General features: G+C 42.4%; 1 protein-coding gene and 1 pseudogene across 4 annotated transcripts in view; both read right to left on the bottom strand.

Annotated features, from left to right (window-relative positions):
* ARHGAP44 (Rho GTPase activating protein 44) overlaps positions 1-19616 on the bottom strand; it is a 167733-nt gene that overhangs the window by 143846 nt on the left and 4271 nt on the right. The gene's annotated exons all lie outside the window — the stretch shown is intronic.
* LOC122906775 lies at positions 700-2307 on the bottom strand (annotated as a pseudogene).

The following is a 19616-nucleotide window of genomic DNA, read 5'->3' as shown; positions in this document are numbered from 1 at the left end:
CAATTATTTCTCCATCAAACGACCCCTGTATCTTGGCCCCAAATCAACTGACCGAATCTGTATGTGTCTTTTTCTGGATTCTCTCTTCTGTTCAATTGATCTAAGTGTATATGTCTTCATCAAGACCTCAGATGATGATTATAACAGCTTGATTAGAGTAGCTTTATAGTAATTATTAAAATTGGGTAGTAAGATCCCTCTAATGAGATTCTTCTTCTTCAAATTTATTTTTAATACCCTAGTTCCTTTGCCTTTCCACGAAAATTTTAGTTACATTGTCTATATGTGCTATCTTGCTGAAATTGCATTAAACCTATAGATCAATACAAGGGAGACCTGACCTCATAACTAAATCGAGTCTTGCAATCCTGAATATAATCTATCTCCCCATTTGTTGAGGTCTTTAATTTTTCTCATCACTGTTTTGTAGTTTTCCATATACGGACCCTGCATATGTTTTAATAGATTTATCTAAAGTTTTCTAAATCTCATTTCCGATTGTTCCAAGTATATAAAAATACAGATGACTTTTGTACATTCATTTTGCAACTTGAAACTTTGATAAGTTTACTTATGAATTCTAGGAGCTTTTTCATAGATTCCCCAGTATTTTATTCTATATAAAATTCAAGTTCCTAATATTTCTAGTTTGAGAAGAAAAGAATAGAATAGATTTTAATTTTGCCATACTTTTTTTTTGTGGTCATATGTTTTTGCTGTACCAGTTGATATGAGTATTTGTTTTTTCTTCTGTCATTTAATGTGGGAGGTACACTAATTTATGAGTGACCAATTATATATTCCTGAGATAAACCCCACTTGATCATAGTGTATTATTTTTCTTATATATTGCTGCATCTGATTTGCTGGTATTTGGGGAATTTTTGCATCTACTTTCATGAGGGCTGTGGTCTGTGCTTTTCTTGTAATGTCTATGTCTGGTTTTGTTATCAGGGTAATGCTGAATCCTTCACAAACTAGGTAGGAAGTGTTCTCTTCTATTTTCTGAACAAAGCCGTGTAGAATTGATGTTATTTCTTTAAATGTTTTTTAGAATTCACCAATGAAACCATCTGGACCTGCAGGGTTTTTTGTTTGTTTGTTTGTTTGTTTGTTTGTTTGTTTGTTTTGGAAAGAATTCAGTTTCTTTTAGATGTAACACTATTCCAGTTATCTCTTTGGTGAATTTTTGTAATCTATGGCTTTCAAAGAAAAAGTACAGTTTAAGTTTTGCAAGTTACCTACAGAGTTGTCTGTAGTATTTTTTAATCCTTTTAAGGACTTGTCAAGTCTGTAGTGATATCCTCTCTTTTATTCCTGGTAGTGGTCATCCGTGTCTTATTTTTTTTTTCCCTAGTCAGTTTTGTTAGATCAACTGTACTGATCTTTTCAGAACATCATCTTTTAGTTTTATTTATCTTCTCTACTACTTTGCTATTTCATTGATTACCAGTCATCTCTTTATTCTTTATTACTTCTTTCTGTTTAATTTGATTTTATTTTGTACTTTTTTCTATTTTCTTAAGGTAAAAGCTTAGGTTATTAGAGACTTCTCTTTTTCTTTCTTTCTTTTCTTTTTTTTTTTTTTTTGTATCCAAAATCTGTTTATTGGGATAGTTTACCACTCATGTTGATTCTTTGTGCTTTTAGTGTTGCTTTCATCTGAAGGAGCATCCTTCTGTAAGCCTGGCTTTTCCTCCTGTGGGGTGGCAGAAGACAGTGGAACAGCCAACACAAAACTACCATTTGTGTGTGGCTAAAGACCAAGTTGACTTTGTAGCATTCCTGGTACTTCGGGAAGTTGGGGTTCTACACCAGGCACTTCTTGTGCTTCCTCTTCTCTTCCAGGGATGGGTGCAGGAGGTCCTTCATGAAGGGCATGTTCTTGTCGGGGAGGTCATCACTGCTGAAAAGTGACTTTTCTTCTTTTCTAATGTAAACATTTAAGGCTATTAATGTCTCTCTAAGTGTAGGGGCATCCCACAAATTTTGATGTGTTGTATTTTCATATTCATTCATTTCCCATGAGATCTCCTCTTTGCCTTATGGATTGTTTCAAAATGTATTGTTGGACAACAGGATTTTTTAGTTATCTTTCTGTAACTGAATTTTAGTTGAACTCAATTATGAGAAGAGAACATAGTTTGCATGATTTCAAATTTTTTAAGATTTATTTTATGATCCAGCATGGTCAACCTTGGTGAGTATCTCAGGGGCACTTGAATATGCATTCTTGGAGCACTTGGGTGGCTCAGTTGGTTGAGTGTCTGACTCTTGATCTCAGCTCAGGTCTTGATCTCAGGGTCATGAGTTTAAGACCCGCTTTGGGTTCCATGCTGGACATGGAATGTACTTAAAACCAAAAAAGCATATACATTCTCTCGTTATCGGGTGGAGTGTTCTACAAATGTCAATTGTATCCCGTTCCTTTATAGTGTTATTTGGTTCTTCTATATCCTTGTTAATTTGCTGTCTACTGATTCTATCAACAGCTAGGAGTACTGAAGTCCCTGTGCAGGACTGTGGGTTTGTCTCCTCTCTCTATCACCTCTTTTTGCGCATATTTTGAACCTCTCTTCTCCAGGTGCATACACATTGAGGCTTATTAGGCCTTTTTCGATGAACTGAACTTCTTCATCATTATGCACTATCTTTTTGTATCCCTAAAATTTTCCTTGACCTGAAGTCTACTGTATCTATATAGATGTAATATTAATATATTTACTCCTTTCTTCTGAGTGGGACAACCTTGATCTACTCTTATTATTATTTATGTTCAGGGTTTTGAAGTTTTCCACATAGATAGTCATACCTGAAAATAATCTTACTTTGGAGCATCTTTCCAATTTTTCTAGCTTTTTATTACATTTTGGAACTTTTTATGATGTATTCATTCTTAGAATGGCAAGGACAGATAAGTACAACTGCTACCCTAACAGAATCCCTCATCACATTCTACTCAAGTTACAGCTTCCTCCTCTTTGAGCCTAATTGCCTACACAGCAGTTTTAGTGAAGGGCTGTATGGTTACTTTTACACCTTTTCAGCTGGAGAAGGTTGTATTCCTTGCTCAAACACACAGCTTTGGGATGAATCAAAGAGGTACAGTAACAGAGAAAACCATTACCCAGCTGCCCAAATCTGCCTAAAAATCCAGAAGCTCAACCAGATTTGCCTTCTACCCTCTTTTTTGGCCTCCTTCATTCTGGGCGGACCTTTTTCAATTTACCCATATGCAGCAGCTAATGTGCTGTTCCAAAAACAACTGTACCTAGTAACCCCACTCCTCCTTTTCGAGGGCCTGCAGGAACTCCTCACTGCCTAACAGACCACTTTCTCAATGCCTGGGCTTCACTTCCATGGTTCCATAACACCAGTCTCGCCCAGCACTGACTTTCCACCAAGCTCCACAACACACACTCCCTTCTACAAAGCGCCCCCATTCCCACTCACTGTGCCAATAACATCTACTCCCACCTGCGCACGCTTGGTCCCCTTCCTACGGACTGTCTGCTCTTCCTCCTATTTAACTCTGAGCTACTCTCAAAGGCTCTCTTTCAAATTACACCTCCACGATGCTTCTCAAGCAACTAAAGGAAAGGGAAGAGAATTTTAGCGCATTTGTGGCATTCTCTGTGATCTGACGGTGGCCAGTTGGGGACTGGGCAGTGCCTCAATTCAATTAGGTTCTACCATGCCAAATGTGGGCAAATCTCTTCCCTTCTCTTGACCACTCCACGCTCCTACAAAATGAAACAAAGTGGGAGTGGAGGGGGCTCCCACTGCACGGAGTTTACACACTTACCACTGTCCTTGTGATCATTCCACTCTCCCACACGAAGTCTTTCTGACCTTTGACACTGCACCTCTTGGCTGTATGCTGCATTCTCTTGCTCACGCTTCTAGCTGAATCTACCCCACCAGGATTATTTCTGTATTTTTTTTCAATACTGAATGCCATAAACATTTACTGAATAGGAGGGGAAACCACTTATTTCTCTCACAGAATAGTTATGGGGGGGGGGCGTGTGTTTGCAAGGAAATACAACAGGCATGTTCTAAATGCTTGGATGATAACCACTAAGGGAGCACAGCTTCTCATCCCTCCTCTATTATATTCCACAGAATCTAAGGAGACGGGGGACAATCAAGACAGGCAGGCCAACAATCTTCTTAAAAAAATCAAAGAACAGCCAGCAGCAGAGTCCTTTATCCTGACTTTCCTGTAAAACCACAAGATGCGGTATAAGGGCAGGTGGAGGGGTGTCATTGGAAATACAACCAGAGTTTCCAATGCAGTGGGGTTAGGGTGAGATGGGGAGGGAGACTGAATGGCTTTCTCAGAACAATCTGACCCTAATGGTTAACCATGATTTAGAATCCCTACCACTTTAAAATTTGTGGAAAGCAAAGAGGTTTTTTTTAAAAAAAAAAAAAAAAAGGTAAAGAGAAAGGAGAAAGCAAAAGTAAAAATGAGGAAAGAGCGAAACATAATGAAAGAATTCAGAAAACAGGAAGGGTATCGAGATGGAGCTAGAGGAGCACACCAGATGGAAATGAAGAATTAATTAATATGCATATGTATGTGTACACATTCATATTTATATATAAGCTCCCTTGTCTCTCACTCCAGCCTCTGTAGCTACTCAAGGTACAGAAAAGTTATAAAACAATCTTGGTAGGTTTATGCACAATTAAAGGATTGGGTGTGTGACTTGGCATGCCCGCCCCCACCACCCAAGAGAGGGTGTATCAGAATCTGAAAGACCCCAGTGCACTGTACAAATATTAGACTTATTAAAAAGAGCACTGAAAGCCTAGCAGACACTGCTTAGATAATTAAACTTCTAGCCAGCAATAAAAAATAAAATATAAAATAAAAATAAAAAATAAAGTTTTAGCCAAGCATGGTGGTGTGAAGGTCATGAGGCCAACTGAGATAAGTCAGTCAGACAAGTCTTGTCCCCAAGGGGCTTATACTCCAGTAGGGAAAATAAAACAGGAACACACGGTCAATACTTGAGGCTGGTTTTTTACAAATTCCCTAAGATGGTATGAAATGTTAGTAAGATTGGGACAATGGGACAGTCATTCACGGCTTTAGTCGTAAATCAGAATTCAAGAAGCAAAGATGATGTTGTGGGTTGAATGTGGGTTCGCGGATGTTGTAGGTTGACATACTCAGAGAAAGACATGGTGACAGAGGCAGAGGCCGGAGGGATGGGTCTATAAGCCCGAGAACACCAAGGACTGTTGGCAACACCAGAAGCTAAGAGAAAGTCCAGACACTATTCCCTGATACCAACCATATGTCCTACAATTTTATTCCATTCAGACACTAGCCAGGGTCAGCACAGACCCCACGAGTTAAGGACAAAGTACTTCCCAAGACTGCCCCTACCTTGGAGGTAGCCACAAGTTTTGGGTGTCCTCAAACCATCCATAATCCTGCCCAGCTGACTACAAACTGAGGGCTTCCTACAACCCTGTCAGGTCCCATAACCCATGAGAATGACTCACAGAACTCACCAAAAGCACTATACTTAGGAATAGAAATCTGTGTGCACGGATAAAGGTTACAGCTCAGGAACAACCCAACAAAAGACAGGCACAGGGCAAGGTCTGGGGTGGGCTAGGGAGCCAGGTCAAGCTTCCATTACCTCTCCTCATGGGATTCAGGTGCCTTTCCAGCACATGGGTGTGCTCCCCAACTAGGAAGCTCTACCAAGCTTCAATACCCAGAGCTTTTCTATAGGGTTTCATTATGTGGGCACAATGGAGGAAGTCATGGGCCTCAGCACTGAACTCTGGCTCCCCTCACCTCCCCAGAGGCTGGGCTGGCCCAATGTTCCAACCCTTTAATTATGTGGTTGGTCCTTCTGGTGACTAGTGCCCAGCCCAAAGCTATGTAGGGGCCCTGCCACGGAGTCACCTCATTAGCATAAGAAAGCACAACTATCACTCCAGAAATCCCAAGGATTTTTTTCAATCTTTGTGTTAGGAGCTAAGGACAAAGAGGAGATTGTCTTTATTATACCACAGCAAGGGATAGATTCTCCAGAAGAGCCTTCAGAGAAAGCCTGGCCCTGCCCACACCTTGACTTTGGCCTTCTGGTCTCTAGAACAGTAACCAAATCCTTTTGGGTTGTTTCAAGCCACTCAGTATGGGTTAATCTGTTACAGAAGGCTGTAGGAAACTAATACAGGAGGTGAAGCAAGGCTTTCCCTTCAGGGTAACACTCTACCTTAAATTCGGAGCTATCAATGTATGCTCTTTGCTTCTAGCCCATCTAGTATTTCCGGCCATGCACCCACCTCCCTAGGCCACTCTTCAGTCCTGGACTCTTCTCAGCTCCCCCTCAATCCCAAGCTTCAGTTTTACCCACCTGCTGACCATTCCCCAGCTCCATCACCTCCCAGACCTCTCTCCCAAGCTCCTGCCCCTCATCCCAGCTACCCACCGACTGCCTCATGCCCTTCTCCTGGGCTTCTTCTCAGTGACTGGGATCCACATCCACTTGGTCCAAACCCAAGATAAGCAGCAGCGTATCTCCTGCCGCTCCCCCAAGTCCTACCAAGGTCTCCTGACTCAATGTCTTTGATATCTCTGAACCTCTGCAGATTCCGCCTCTTCACGGCCCTAGATCTGCTCCATCATCTCACTGGGATAACCAGCTAGTCTCCCAACCAACAGCATCATCTCCTAACTAGTGTCTCTGCACCAGGCTTGCTTCCCTCCTTTTGGTTCTCTGCTCTGCATCCAGACTCATCATTCCAAACCCAAACCTGACCTTGCTGTTCCTCTGTTTAAAGTAACAGCAGCAGGGTCTGCTCCATTCCAGAAACTATTTTAAGTACTTTGTTGTATTAATTCATTCAAACAGTATCATAATCCAGGAATTATTAATATCCCACTTTGCAAATAACACAATTGAGGCTTATAAAACCTCAGTGACTGGTCTATAGTTTTGCAATCTGTACGTGATGGAGACATGATATAAACCTCAGGACCCAGGCTTATAACCCCCAAAGACAAGGTCAATGATCACTCAGTAATTTACCACTGGTCCTTGGGTAAAATCCCTACCGAATCATGTCTTAGAAGTAGGGTAACTACAAACTTTGCTCAGGTATTTACCTGCTGCCCTACCCCTATCAATTCTGTAGGCACTCTCAGAGGTGTCTTGTCTAGGCAAGACAGTCACCTGATTGATAAGCCTCATCCCTATTCCCAGTGACATTCCCAACATAGAGCGCTTACTTGACTTCCTTGAAGGAGCCACCACCCCCTACATCCCTGGGCATTCTTACACACCATTTCCACTTGCCTTTTCCTAACAGGGTCTCTCCCTTCAGGTATTAGCTTGCAGGACTTCCTTCCAAACCCCACTCCAGCCAAACCCAGTGATGTTCTCCTGTACCATGAACAACTCCCCTCTCGTCCAACACACCACTCCTGGTCCTGGCTTGTTTACTTGTTCTCCCACTCTCATGCTTCTAGCATAAGATATGGCACAAGGTATGTATAGCAGATAACAGACTCCCCTTCAGGAATGAAAACCTTATTCCCCAGCTGCTAGAAATGCAGCCAGATGACCAGCCTCGGTTGGCTACCACTTAACGTTCCTTTCCAGGGAAAGCCCAACTCCAGTGACCATTTGATGCAGAGATGTAAGAGCTCAGTCCCTTCTCCCCAACTCAAGACAATGTCGAAGAGACACCCAAGCTCCAGTACCCCCTGTGGAACCAGTGGAGACCTTTGTTGGGTCCACAGCACAGCCTAACGTCTCTCTCCCCATAGTCCCACTCCCTTCCGTCTCTTCCACAGATGCTGAAGCTAACAGTGCTTCCTAACAAACATCATACTTGTTCTTTTCAGCATCTGCTTCCCAAGGATCCAACTGATGACATAGGTGGTCAACAGATACCTGTTCTATGAATGCCACTTTTTAAAAAAGATTTTATTTATTTATTTATTTATTTATTTATTTATTTATTTATTTATTTGAGAGAGAGAGAGATTGCACAAGAGTGAGAGTGAGAGAGAAGCTTCAGGGGCAGAGGGAGAGAGAGAGGGTAAAGCAGACTCCCTGGTAAGCAGGGAGCTCAACACCGGATTTGATCCCAGGACTTGGTGATCATGACCTAAGCTGAGGGCAGCTGCTTAGTCGACTGAGCCACCCAGGTGCCCTGATGAATGGCTCCTTTACTCACTACGTTGTCACACCTTACACATTCCTCCCAGCGTATGTGACTACGCAATGGCATAAGGGATAAGGGGAAGTAGAAGTCCATCAGTCTTCGCTACTCATACGTATGATTAGAGAATTATACTCCTGAATTGAAGGTAGCACAATAAGAACTAAGCCTTAAGCCATGTCCCGTTTTTGCTAATAGAATACAGTCTTGGGAGATCATCAAGTCACAATAAGCTCACAGCTAAATATTTAGCATGGGAAACGTCAATTTTGTGGTGATTAAAAAAAAAAAAAAAGTCCATTCTGGGGCACCTGGACGGCTCAGTCGGTTAAGCATCTGCCTTTGGCTCAGGTCATGATCTCAGGGTCCTAGAATCAAACCCCACATCGGACTCTCTGCTCAGCGGGGGGCCGGCTACTCCTCTCTCTGCCACTCCACCCCCACTTGTGCTCCTTCTCTTTTCTGCCCTGCTCTCTCTCAAATAAATAAAATCTTATTAAAAAAAAATCCACTCTGACACCTGTTTGAACCTCATTTCCAGGACCCTGATAAGCACCTTGGACACCAGAGACAGGACACAGAAAAATAAGCCCCAGCCCCCGTCAATACAGCTTCCAGTCCAGAGAGGAAAACAGGACCAACAGCGACTAGAAATCAAAGCAGGGCAACAAAGGGATAAAAGAGAACAACCACAGCACCGTGGGTGCACAAAGGAAGGAGCAAAAGTGGGAAGAGGTGGGACGGGGGGACATCTCCCCTGAGCGATGAGTATGAAGTTGACAAGAGTTCTTCAGACCCTTCCACATTCCAGACACTGGGCTGGGCATCTGCAGGCTCGTGGACTACAAGATTACGACAGAGAGACGTATGCAACACTTTAACTATACTATGATAACCAAGTCTGATACAACACTATGAACCAACGCTCTAAGCAGTTCTGATAAACAGGAAGGGGAGGCAAGGCTTGATTGATGGTGAAGGAAGATACTTGCAAAGTAAGATTCGAACTTTACTCAATCCCCCTGATTGAGTGCTACAAAGTCTGGTTGCAGGAATGCATGTACCATTGAGAATAGGCTTCCCACTCAAGAGGCTGGGTCAAACAAGTGACCATGGACACTGCTAACAGTCTGACCAGAATGCCTTGCTCCTTCTCCCTTCCAAACAGAAATCTCATCTTTGTCGTGGTGTCAGTCTCCTCGCCTCTCCCGTGAAGGTCCCCGACTCAGAAGATGGACCCCCCCCCAACTCCAGAAAGGTTCATAAATGGCTCTAAGCCAGTCCTCAGAATCCTACCTCCCCGGCCACTGACTAATTCAAAGACCCAGGCTGGTAGCCCATCAGCCTCCCCTCCCTCCGACCTGTGGTAATGGTCAATGGCACACATGGAATGATGTGGCTCAGACTGGAGGAAAGGACCCTTATCTTCTCCCATGACCGGAACCCTATGGGTTGCTCCTCTCGTCTTGGTCCGTTCAAGCTGCACTAACAAAACCCAGCAGACCAGGGTGGCTTAGAAACAACAGGAATTGATTTTTCACAGTTCTGGAGGCTTGGAGGTCTGAGATCCAGATGCCAGCTGATCTAGTTGGGGGAGGGGAGCTGTTTTCTGGATCACCACGGTGCCTTGGTGTTCTCATGGTGGAAGGGATGAAGGAGCTTTGCAGAGCCACTTATCAGGGCACGAATCCCATTCATGAGGCCCCACCTTCACCACAAAGATTAGGACCACAGCACCTCTCTTGCCTCCTACATGGTTTCTGAGCATGGAAGTAAATTACTTCAGCTGCCACTAACGGCTGTATTCTGAGCAGGAAAGAAAGCCAACCTGAGGAAAAGACCAATGCAAAGATGAAGGCAAAGCCAAGGCAAAAGAAATGGAAGACAGCAGGGGCCCTGATCACAAGGCCCCTGGACTCTCCCCACCTTTGGACGCCCTGTCATCTGAAATAAAGTTATCTTGTACTTTAAGCTGCTCTGAACTGACACCTGCTACTATAATTCAAGGCATTCTAAGTGATACAAATGATCAGCCGTCTTCTTCACTGCAGAACTTCTCAGAGCCTTAAGTACAAACGCAGCCGGTACATTTCTAAGATGAACCGACAGCGTGTCACATTTCCCACAGTCCTAGTGGTCAAACCCCACCCCCACAGAACAAAACCTGATAAAAAAGGAAAAGGACATTCTTCTGTCTGTGGATTCAAAAATATAGTCTGGCCAATTTCTCAGGAAGTCAGAGAGAGAGATTCAAGGCAAGAGTACAAATGAAGGCCATGGCAATAGTCAAGGGTAGAGACACAGACTATAATTAAGACTCAGACATGAAAAAGAAAACATGGGTAAATTTAATCTGGAGACAGCTTCACAGTAACCCAATGGATATGCAGGGGCAGAAAATGACTTCTCTGAACACCAGGAACCACGTTCTCTAGATCACGGCTATTTGGAGATCTCTGGCAAGCTAATGAAGACATGGTCTTTGAGTCATTGACTAGAGGATGGTCAATGTCTCGATGTACTAGATGGCCATAGCCTTTTCCTGGTCCTTTGAGAATAAGCCTTTGATTTTCCTTTTGGGAACAGCCTCAGCACCCACTGCTGTCTTTGGGCACATGAAATTCAGAGAACTCTCTACCCTCCCATTGCCTGAAAGGGAAGGTCAGGTTACATGCTCTGAACTAAAACCAAGGGAATGCTCGTCCATGACAGATTCACCTGAGTGATCCAATGACAAATAACAATTGGGAAGCAATTTTTTTTAAATGGTTTTATTTAGTTAGTTGACAGAGAGAGAGAGAGAGATCACAAGGAGGCAGAAAGGCAGGTGGGGCGGGCGGAGGTAGTGAGATGCAGGCTCCCTGCTGAGCAGAGAGCCCGGTGCGGGGCTTGATCCTAGGACCCTGAGACCATGATCTGAGCTGAAGGCAGAGGCTTAACCCACTGAGCCACCCAGGCGCCTGGAAGCAAAGTTTTTGAAGGTGTCCTCTGCTCCAGAAACACTTCCTGGTCATTCCCATTCTGTGAACCACCCCCATCCTTCCCAATCTCCTCTTCTGCTTGGATAAGCCCAAATCCATTCCTGGGGCTGCAACCAGAGAACCCTTAAGCTGTCATGGGGAAGTCCTCAGCTCAAGTCGTACAAAGTTTCAAAATGTTCTATGTCTTTAGAATTAGCAACCCGAAAAGGCTATTAGCATATCACTCCTAATGACAGACTGTTTTATTTTATAAAATGAGATCTGACATCATGTCCTTTCCAGAGCATAAAGATAAGAAGTTTCCCATGTTTGAAACCAAGGCTCAAGAGAACTTCAAGCATATTTATCTAGACCTTTAGGGCCCCGAACTTAAAACATCATTATGAGAAATTCCAGCTACATTTTACCTTTGCCCCCTTTTGAATCCTGGGAGGATTTTTAAAAATATATATATATACATGTGTATATATATATATATATATATATATATATATAAACACATATAAAATACATGTTTAAAGAATTTGGAATTTTTTAAAAAAAATACAGGCAGCAAGAAATCAAGCCACTCATAAGCCTATCCAGAGATAAATACCGCATGCTAAGCCCTCCAGTTTCCCTGATTTCCTTCCAGTCTTTTCTATGCAATTTTTTTTAAACACTGTGCAATCTCAACTCTGTATGCACTTCTGTATCCTGTTGTTCTTATCACAAACATTTCTGTCCAGCCCTTAAATTTCTGGAGTGTTATGAAAAGACTGAGATTGTTACAACTGTGTAGATGTGCTACAATTAATCATTCTACTGATATTCGACATTTAACTTTTTCTGCTATAGTCAGTAGAGAAGGGTGCTAAGTAACATCCACCTGGGAGCAAATCTGAACTCGCAACAGTGTAGCCAGCAGCAGCAATGCACCTGCTGTGCAGCTCCCTCTGAAAGCTGCAGAACTTCACAACCTGCTCCGGGAGTGTGTGAGGACTAAGCAGGACTGTCTGGAGAGCACCACACCGAGTGTCGGTCACGGGGCATGTTCAGTAAAGAGCAGTTATGAGTTATGACCGTGAGTGGGCATACACGTACTTCTGCACTCACAGCAACGTGCACCAGGAGCTAAAAGCTCTGTCTGCTTCGCATATTCCTTATTTTTTAAGGTCTCCTGGCTTACTGCGTTATGCAGGAGTCTGTAAGGGCTTTGGCGGGTACCCACAATGCTTGCTTTCCACAGCGAGCACAAAGATTTTAAAGAAAGAAAGAAAGAAAGAAAGAAAGAAAGAAAGAAAGAAAGAAAGAAAGAAAACTACTTTCAAAGGGCATTTCTCTTACCCTTTCTCTGAAACTGCAGTGAGGAAACAAAGTGAAGAATTTTCTACCAGCAGAAATTTCACTGTATGCTCTTTGTGGTTTAGGGGACAGGCAAGATACCCATTACCTTAAAGGAATGTGACATTTTTATTTTTATTCAAGTCAAGAGCAGTTAATTAGCATTTGCAAAACCACCTGAACTGAAGTAAATGGAAGGACCTCGAGGCCACAGAAATCCCCCAAGCCACAAAGATCCACTGTGAGGGAGAACAAGACCAGAGGAAGCCTTTGCCTCCGCTTGACCTACTTAGGACCCAGCCCGAATCTGGCTCTGCCCCTTTCGTGGACACCACTTCGAGCCTCCATTCCCCACCTGTAGAATAAGGCTATAAATATTAGCATCCCATTCCTGCAGATGCTGCAATGAGTCCATAAACACCATGCCTATGAAGCATACAGCCCAGCTCTCGGTGACAGGTGACATCACTGTGGCTTTTGTGGTTCTGTTTTTCCGGGTCCATGAAGTACTGTCTTTACCTGCCCCACGTCAAGGGAGGTGTGGCCAGGTGATTTAGTTTGGCCAATGAAATATGAGTAGAAGTGACCCTCACTTCCAGAAGAAAACACCGGGAGCCAGGGTATAATGGACCACACCCTCCTTTACTGCCTCTGCCATCAGACAGGCAGAGGTAGAACAGAGCTATGCGGTAGCCTGGGTGCTTGAGAGACTACTCTCAATGCCCACCAGGCAGGGCTGTAAGGTGCAGTGATCTCGATCGTTTCTGTCATAGAGACATAACCTAGACCTTCCCAAGTAATACAGTAACTATTCATGGATATTAAATGAAGGAGGCCATGAGCATTACTGATACCTCCAGATTCTTTCACATTTGTGACTTTGGGAAAATAAGACAAATGGGTATGAATTTTAAGCTGTAATACCCAGGTACTTCGGTCTATAAATAAAATCAAAAGGAATGTCCCCTGTCAAAGAGACTTGCTGCACAGCAAGGGAGAGTGGTAATACCCACGATTTATTGAGTGCTTAGGATTTCTCAGGGGTTATGCTAAGAATATTATATTTATTATCTTATTTAACCCTGGCAATAATCTCATAAAGTAGGTGACATTCCAGTGTGTCAAGATGAGAGAGAATTTCTGTCCTCTTTATTCTTGTCCCCCACTGTAAGAAAGGCTTTAAAAAAAAATCAGAAATTAATCTTGACATGAGAAATAGTGGACAGCAATAAGTTTGTTATCCTAAAGATGCTCTCCTGAAGGATCTCACAGTTTCCTACAAAGGACAACAAAAATCAAGAACTCCAGTCATTCATGGTTGACAAAGAATGACCTTCTCCTAGGCACAGCTGGGGAGGGTGCAGGGCAGAGGGCACCATGGGGAGCCGGAGAACAAGAAGGATTTCAAAGATGGGCAGTGGGAGAGGAAAGAGACTATATTCCTGGTTATAGAGCCATGGTAGAGGGCCCCATCTCCTGTAATAACCCAAGGGGGCTTTGTGACTAGTTCTAGCCAATGAAACATGAGCACAGGTGACATTTGTAAATTCCGGGCCCAGGCATTTAAAAGCCAGTAGCAGTGACTAGAGGCCACATATTGAGATGAGGGAGGTGCAGACATGGTAGAGGGATGGATGCAGACTGGATCCCTAAATCACACATGGAGGAAAGCGGTCCTTGGAAGTCCCCACACTCAAATTACGGGTGAACTTAAAATAAACTTCTGCAATGCTTAGCCACTAAGGTTCCAGAGTTCACACGTTACCAGAGCAGATATACAACAGAGCCTAACCTACCCGAATACAACACAGAGGACTAAAGACTAGTTCAAGTACACAATCAGCCCAAGGAAATCAGGAGGAAAAAATATTTTAAAAGGCAAAATTTATGAAAAATTTTGAAGAAGAACAGAAGAAGAAAACATTGATCAGGAGCTAATGAGAAGGAAATTAAAAAAAAGAAAGAAAGAAAGAAAGAAAAGATTAAACCTAAGAGCTGATTCTATGGGATGTGGAGAAGAGTAAAGCCCCTGGCAAAGCTGGTTAGCGTGAAGAAAGAGAAAGAAGTACAGATTAAGAGCCACAACTCTATACTTGGAGAAGATTCCATTAAATTTTAAAAGCAAAATGAAATGAATGCCTTCCTATAAACTATGTTACTAAAAATGACTTAAGAAAAGACAGAAAACATAAATAGTCTGATGTAGAAATTGGGAAAACTGTCAAAGATCTACCTCCAAAAATGTCCTGGAAAAGTTGTTTCCAACCTTCAATGAACATGTTAATTCCTAAACTCACTGCACAGAAACAGAAAGAAGTGGGCAATTCATTTTACAAGGTTATCAAAATGTGGCAGGTGTAGCAAAAGAAAAAAATTCAGATGTTCTCATTTATGAATACGGAATGCCAAAATCCTCAATAAAACAACAAATTAAATCTAGCAGTATTTTTAAAAATTAACAAACCTTAGTCAAATCAGATCGACTGCAGGAAGACCAGGAGAGCTCAATATTAGAAAATCTGTAGAGGGATCAAACTCAGAAAACACAAGTTCCTCATGGGTAAGAACTCTATCACTGGTGTATTCCTAGTGAAAGCAATGAAAACAATGTCTGGAACATAGTAAGTGCTCAATAAATATTAAAGACTAAAATTAAAGACTATATTAGCTGAAGGGAAAAGATATGATGATCTTTAAGAACATGAGAATACATTTAATCAAGATTAACTTTGGCACCAAAGAAAAACCCAGAGTAAAATAATAAAATTATGTAATATGTAATGTGATTAAAGAACAAAATCTCTTGAGCCACTTATTATGCATTTCTATGAAGAAGAGTAAAGATACGGAAGCCGACTTATTGCCCCAATATCTTAACACTGTTCTGTAAGTCCTAGACAATGCAATTAGACAAGAAAATAAAATAAGTATATACACTGGCAAGGAAGAAGCGAAAAGATTATTTGCAGAAAATATGAATGTCTACCTGGAAAAGTTGATAGCCTCAATTTCTGTAAAAAAGTATTTAAAAGTAATGAGTCCTTCCATATATAGCTGTCCTATTTTCCCAGCACCATTTATTGAAGGAACTGTCTTTTTTCCACTGGATATTTTTTCCTGCTTTGTCGAAGATTATTTAACCATAGAGTTGAAGGCTCATATCTGGGCTCTCTATTCTGTTCCATTGGTCTATGTGTCTGTTTTTGTGCCAGAACCATGCTGTCTTGGTGATCACAGCTTTGTAACAGAGCTTGAAATCAGACAATGTGATGCACCCAGCTTTTTCTTTTTCAACATTTCCTTGGCAATTCGGGGTCTTTTCTGGTTCCATACAAATTTTAAGATTGTTTGTTCCAGCACTTTAGGGTTTTAGAGAGGATGTAGGGTGGGGAATGGGTTAGCCTGGTGATGGGTATTAAGGAGGGCACATATTAGATGGAGCACTGGGTGTTAAATGGAAACAACGAATCTTGGAACCCTACATACGGTAATGACATACCGTATGGTGACTAACATAACATAATTAATTAATTAATTAGCTAAAGTAATGAGATTGGGTTTTTTTCCTTCTTTTTTTTTTAAAGACTTTATTTATTTGACAGAGATCACAAGTAGGCAGAGAGAGAGAGAGAGAGGAGGAAGCAGGCTCCCCGCCGAGCAGAGAGCCCAACGCAGGGCTTGATCCCAGGACCCTGGGACCATGACCTGAGCTGAAGGCAGAGGCCTTAACCCACTGAGCCACCCAGGCGCCCCAGTAATGAGATTGTTTAAGACAGTGGTTGTTAAAACAATTACACAAACATCAATAACTTTCTTATATTCCACCAATAAAGAGTTAAAAAAATAACTTTCTTACATTCCACCAATAAAGAGTAAAAAATAAAGAGTAAAAAAAATAAAAGTTTCCAATCATTAAGGCAAGAGTAGTGACAATGACAAATTACCTAAAAACAAAAGCAAAACTGTGCAAGACTTAAACACTATTTTATCGGCTCATAAACAGACTTGCATAAGCGTACCCTAGTCCCAAACGGGAAGAAGTCTCAGCATACTCGCTAGCGTAAACTTGTCAATCTCCTCCGTCTTAATATATTCACTTATAAAAATGCTGAGAAAAAAATAAACAGATAAGCAAAGCCAAGGAAACCTTAGCAATTCTAATTTATAAGGGAATAATGTATAGACTGGCTGTGGTAAAGACCCAGCAAGATCCACGGGCAAAGTTGCTGAGTTCTGATGGCCAAGCCAAGGAGTTGCTCTGGATGCAGCTGAGATGTGGGAACCGGACCAACCTCACTGCTCCACCCACCCAAGGCAAGGGACACCAACCCACAGCAACTCACCAGGGCAGGGGCTAATCTCAGTCCTGCTAACTGACAAGTTAAGAGGACAAATCAGAAATCCTAGAAACAGATCCAAGTATGTGAAATCTTTTAGTACATGATGACCTCTCCATACAGTGGGATTGAAGTACATTATTCAATTCGATAGTAAGGTAACGACCTGGGTTTTAAGATTTTATTTATTCATTTGAGAGACTGCGTGCATGAACAGGAGGGAGGGGCAGAGAGAGAATCCCAAGCAGACCCCCTGCTGAGCACGGAACCTTACATGGGGCTTGATCCCATGACCCTGAGATCTTGACCCGAGCCCGATTCAAGAGTCACACGCTCAACCGACTGAGCCACCCAGGTGCACCTACTATTTTTTTTTTCTTTAAAGAAAAACTACATGTGAGATACCCTAGTCATGTCATTCACCAAAATTAATAATGGATGAATTTAAAGTCTGATGGTAAATTAAATTATATAAATGGTACTGAAAAAGTATGAATATTTACATAATCTCAGGCTGGAGAAACATTCCTAAGCATAATATTTAAGCATAAACCCTAAATTGATAGGCTTCAGATCACAAAATATTATGAGACAAAATATAGAAGGCAAAAAGAAACTACAGGGAGATGGGTAGGCCTGTGACAAAGCATATATATGCTGAATATATTAAAAATTACCTAGGGGCACCTGGGTGGCTCAGTCCGTTAATCATCTACCTTCAGCTCGGGTCATGATCTCAGGGTCCTGGGATCAAGCCCCACGTCGGGCTCTGCTCAGCAGGGAGCCTGCTTCCTCCTCTCTCTCTGCCTGCCTCTCTGCCTACTTATGATCTCTCTCTCTATCAAATAAATAAATAAAATCTTTTTTAAAAATTACCTAAAAATCAAAAGGAAAGCTGTTGTGACAGGACTTTTGAAAAATGGGCAAGACATATGCAGGCAATTCAGAAAAGGGAAGAAATGCCCAGCCAATTCAAAAACTGCTCTACATCACTGAAAACTGAAAGAGAAGCAAAGAGAAGTTTTTCATTTGTGCATTAACAAAGTTGTGATATTACTTCCTACGAGGGTAAAGGGGAAGAAATTGGCAATTCTGCTAAGGAGGTAAATACAAAATGTGTGTGTGTGTGTGTGTGTGTGTGTGTGTGTGTATAAAATATACATTCACGTGGTCTTAAAAACTCACATGCTCTTTGACCCAGAAATTCTACTTCTAAGAGTTCATGCTGGGAAAGCAAACCAATGAAAAGTACTTGCTACATGATTAGCAAAAGGAAATTGACCGACTATACTGGAATATTACATACCCTTGAAAAAGAATACTACAGATACATCGTTGATGATACATAGTTTTTGACATGAGGTAACATTCAAGATGTAACTCACAAGGGAATGAAGCCAAATGCAAAAGAATATACAGGGTATGGTCTAAGAGTACATGCCTATTAAAAGCTTAGAAAATGATATCCAGAAGAGTAAATGTGGCCCCCAGGTAGTGAGATTACTGGTCATGTTTTTCCTCCTTGCCCATCTATAAGTTTATAACTTTCCTACCATAAACAAATATCATTTATGTAACCAGAAAGAGAGTTAAAAAAAGTAAATTGAATTCTGTGGGAAAATAAACATTTACTCTAAAAATAAACTCTGAAGTTGGAAAATGAAAGCAAAAACATCTGCTTCCCGGACAGAAAGGATAGTTTTAAATTGCTAGATGGCCACGCGCTTCCCAGGGCTGGTGGGGTCCCCGCTGCCAGCCGACTGAGACGCCCAGCTCCTGGAGGGAGAGCCCCTTGCTCTCCTCCCTCTCCCCACAACCTTCTCTCTGAACTATACCTGACTCCACGCAGAGCTGAAGCACACTTTATTATTTGCTGTCATTATCAATATAGCATTTGAAATCAACTGTTCATTATTAATAAGAGGGATGCCTACTAATCCCCTCGAAAAGGAACAACCCCAAATTACTGTTTCACTCACATGGTGGCTGACTCACTTTCTCTAGAGGCAAAAGAAAAAAAAAAAAGTGGTCCTTATCACCCATCATGGAAAATACTAATGAAGATTGATACATTTCCTTGGTGAGGGTGAAGCGGGAGGGAAGTCATTAACTGCTGGTGAAGAGAACGGCTCTGTGGCAATGACTTGCAGGTCTGGGATAACAGCATTTTGCAGGAATGCCCAGGCAGCCTCACACGGATTGCTGAGAGCCACCCAGATCTGCACAGTAAGGAGCTCAGAAGATGCAGGCAAAAAAAATATTCTCTCCAGATTTGCTAGCCTGTTCATCAATTGGTGAGTACATTCTGTTATCTCACATCTATACACCAGAGCAGGTGGCAAGACACACGCTTCCATAAAACTCAAATGGAAAAACTTTGCTCGGAGACGTAATAAATGTGCACAGTGCTCCTTGGGGGACCAGTGTAGGTCTGTCCAGCCCTGTGGGGCCAAAAGGAAGACATGACCAGGCCTGCATTGGTCTGACAGGTCTGACTCCCAGGACACACAGAATAGGGGGGAACGAAGCGGTCTGATGACTCATTTAGAATTGGTTCTGATTCTGCCCCCGATGTCCTACTGATTGGGTCGTGGCTCTTAGGAGGCGTGCTGATGGGCAAGGCCGCGTGTCTCAGAGAAGCCTTCAAGGAACGGATGCTCCCTGGCTTGGCTGTTGTGACCTACAGGCTCTGTCTCTGAGTGTCCAGCTCGGCATGCCTGGCCGCTGCAGCTCTGTCCCAGAAGCTGCACAGCGGCAAAGACGCTCGGCCAGGCTG

This window comes from Neovison vison, chromosome 5, assembly GCF_020171115.1.
Source record: "Neovison vison isolate M4711 chromosome 5, ASM_NN_V1, whole genome shotgun sequence".
NCBI lineage: Eukaryota > Metazoa > Chordata > Mammalia > Carnivora > Mustelidae > Neogale > Neogale vison.
Note: the sequence above shows the minus strand (reverse complement) of the source record. Positions and strands in the feature narration are given on the sequence as shown.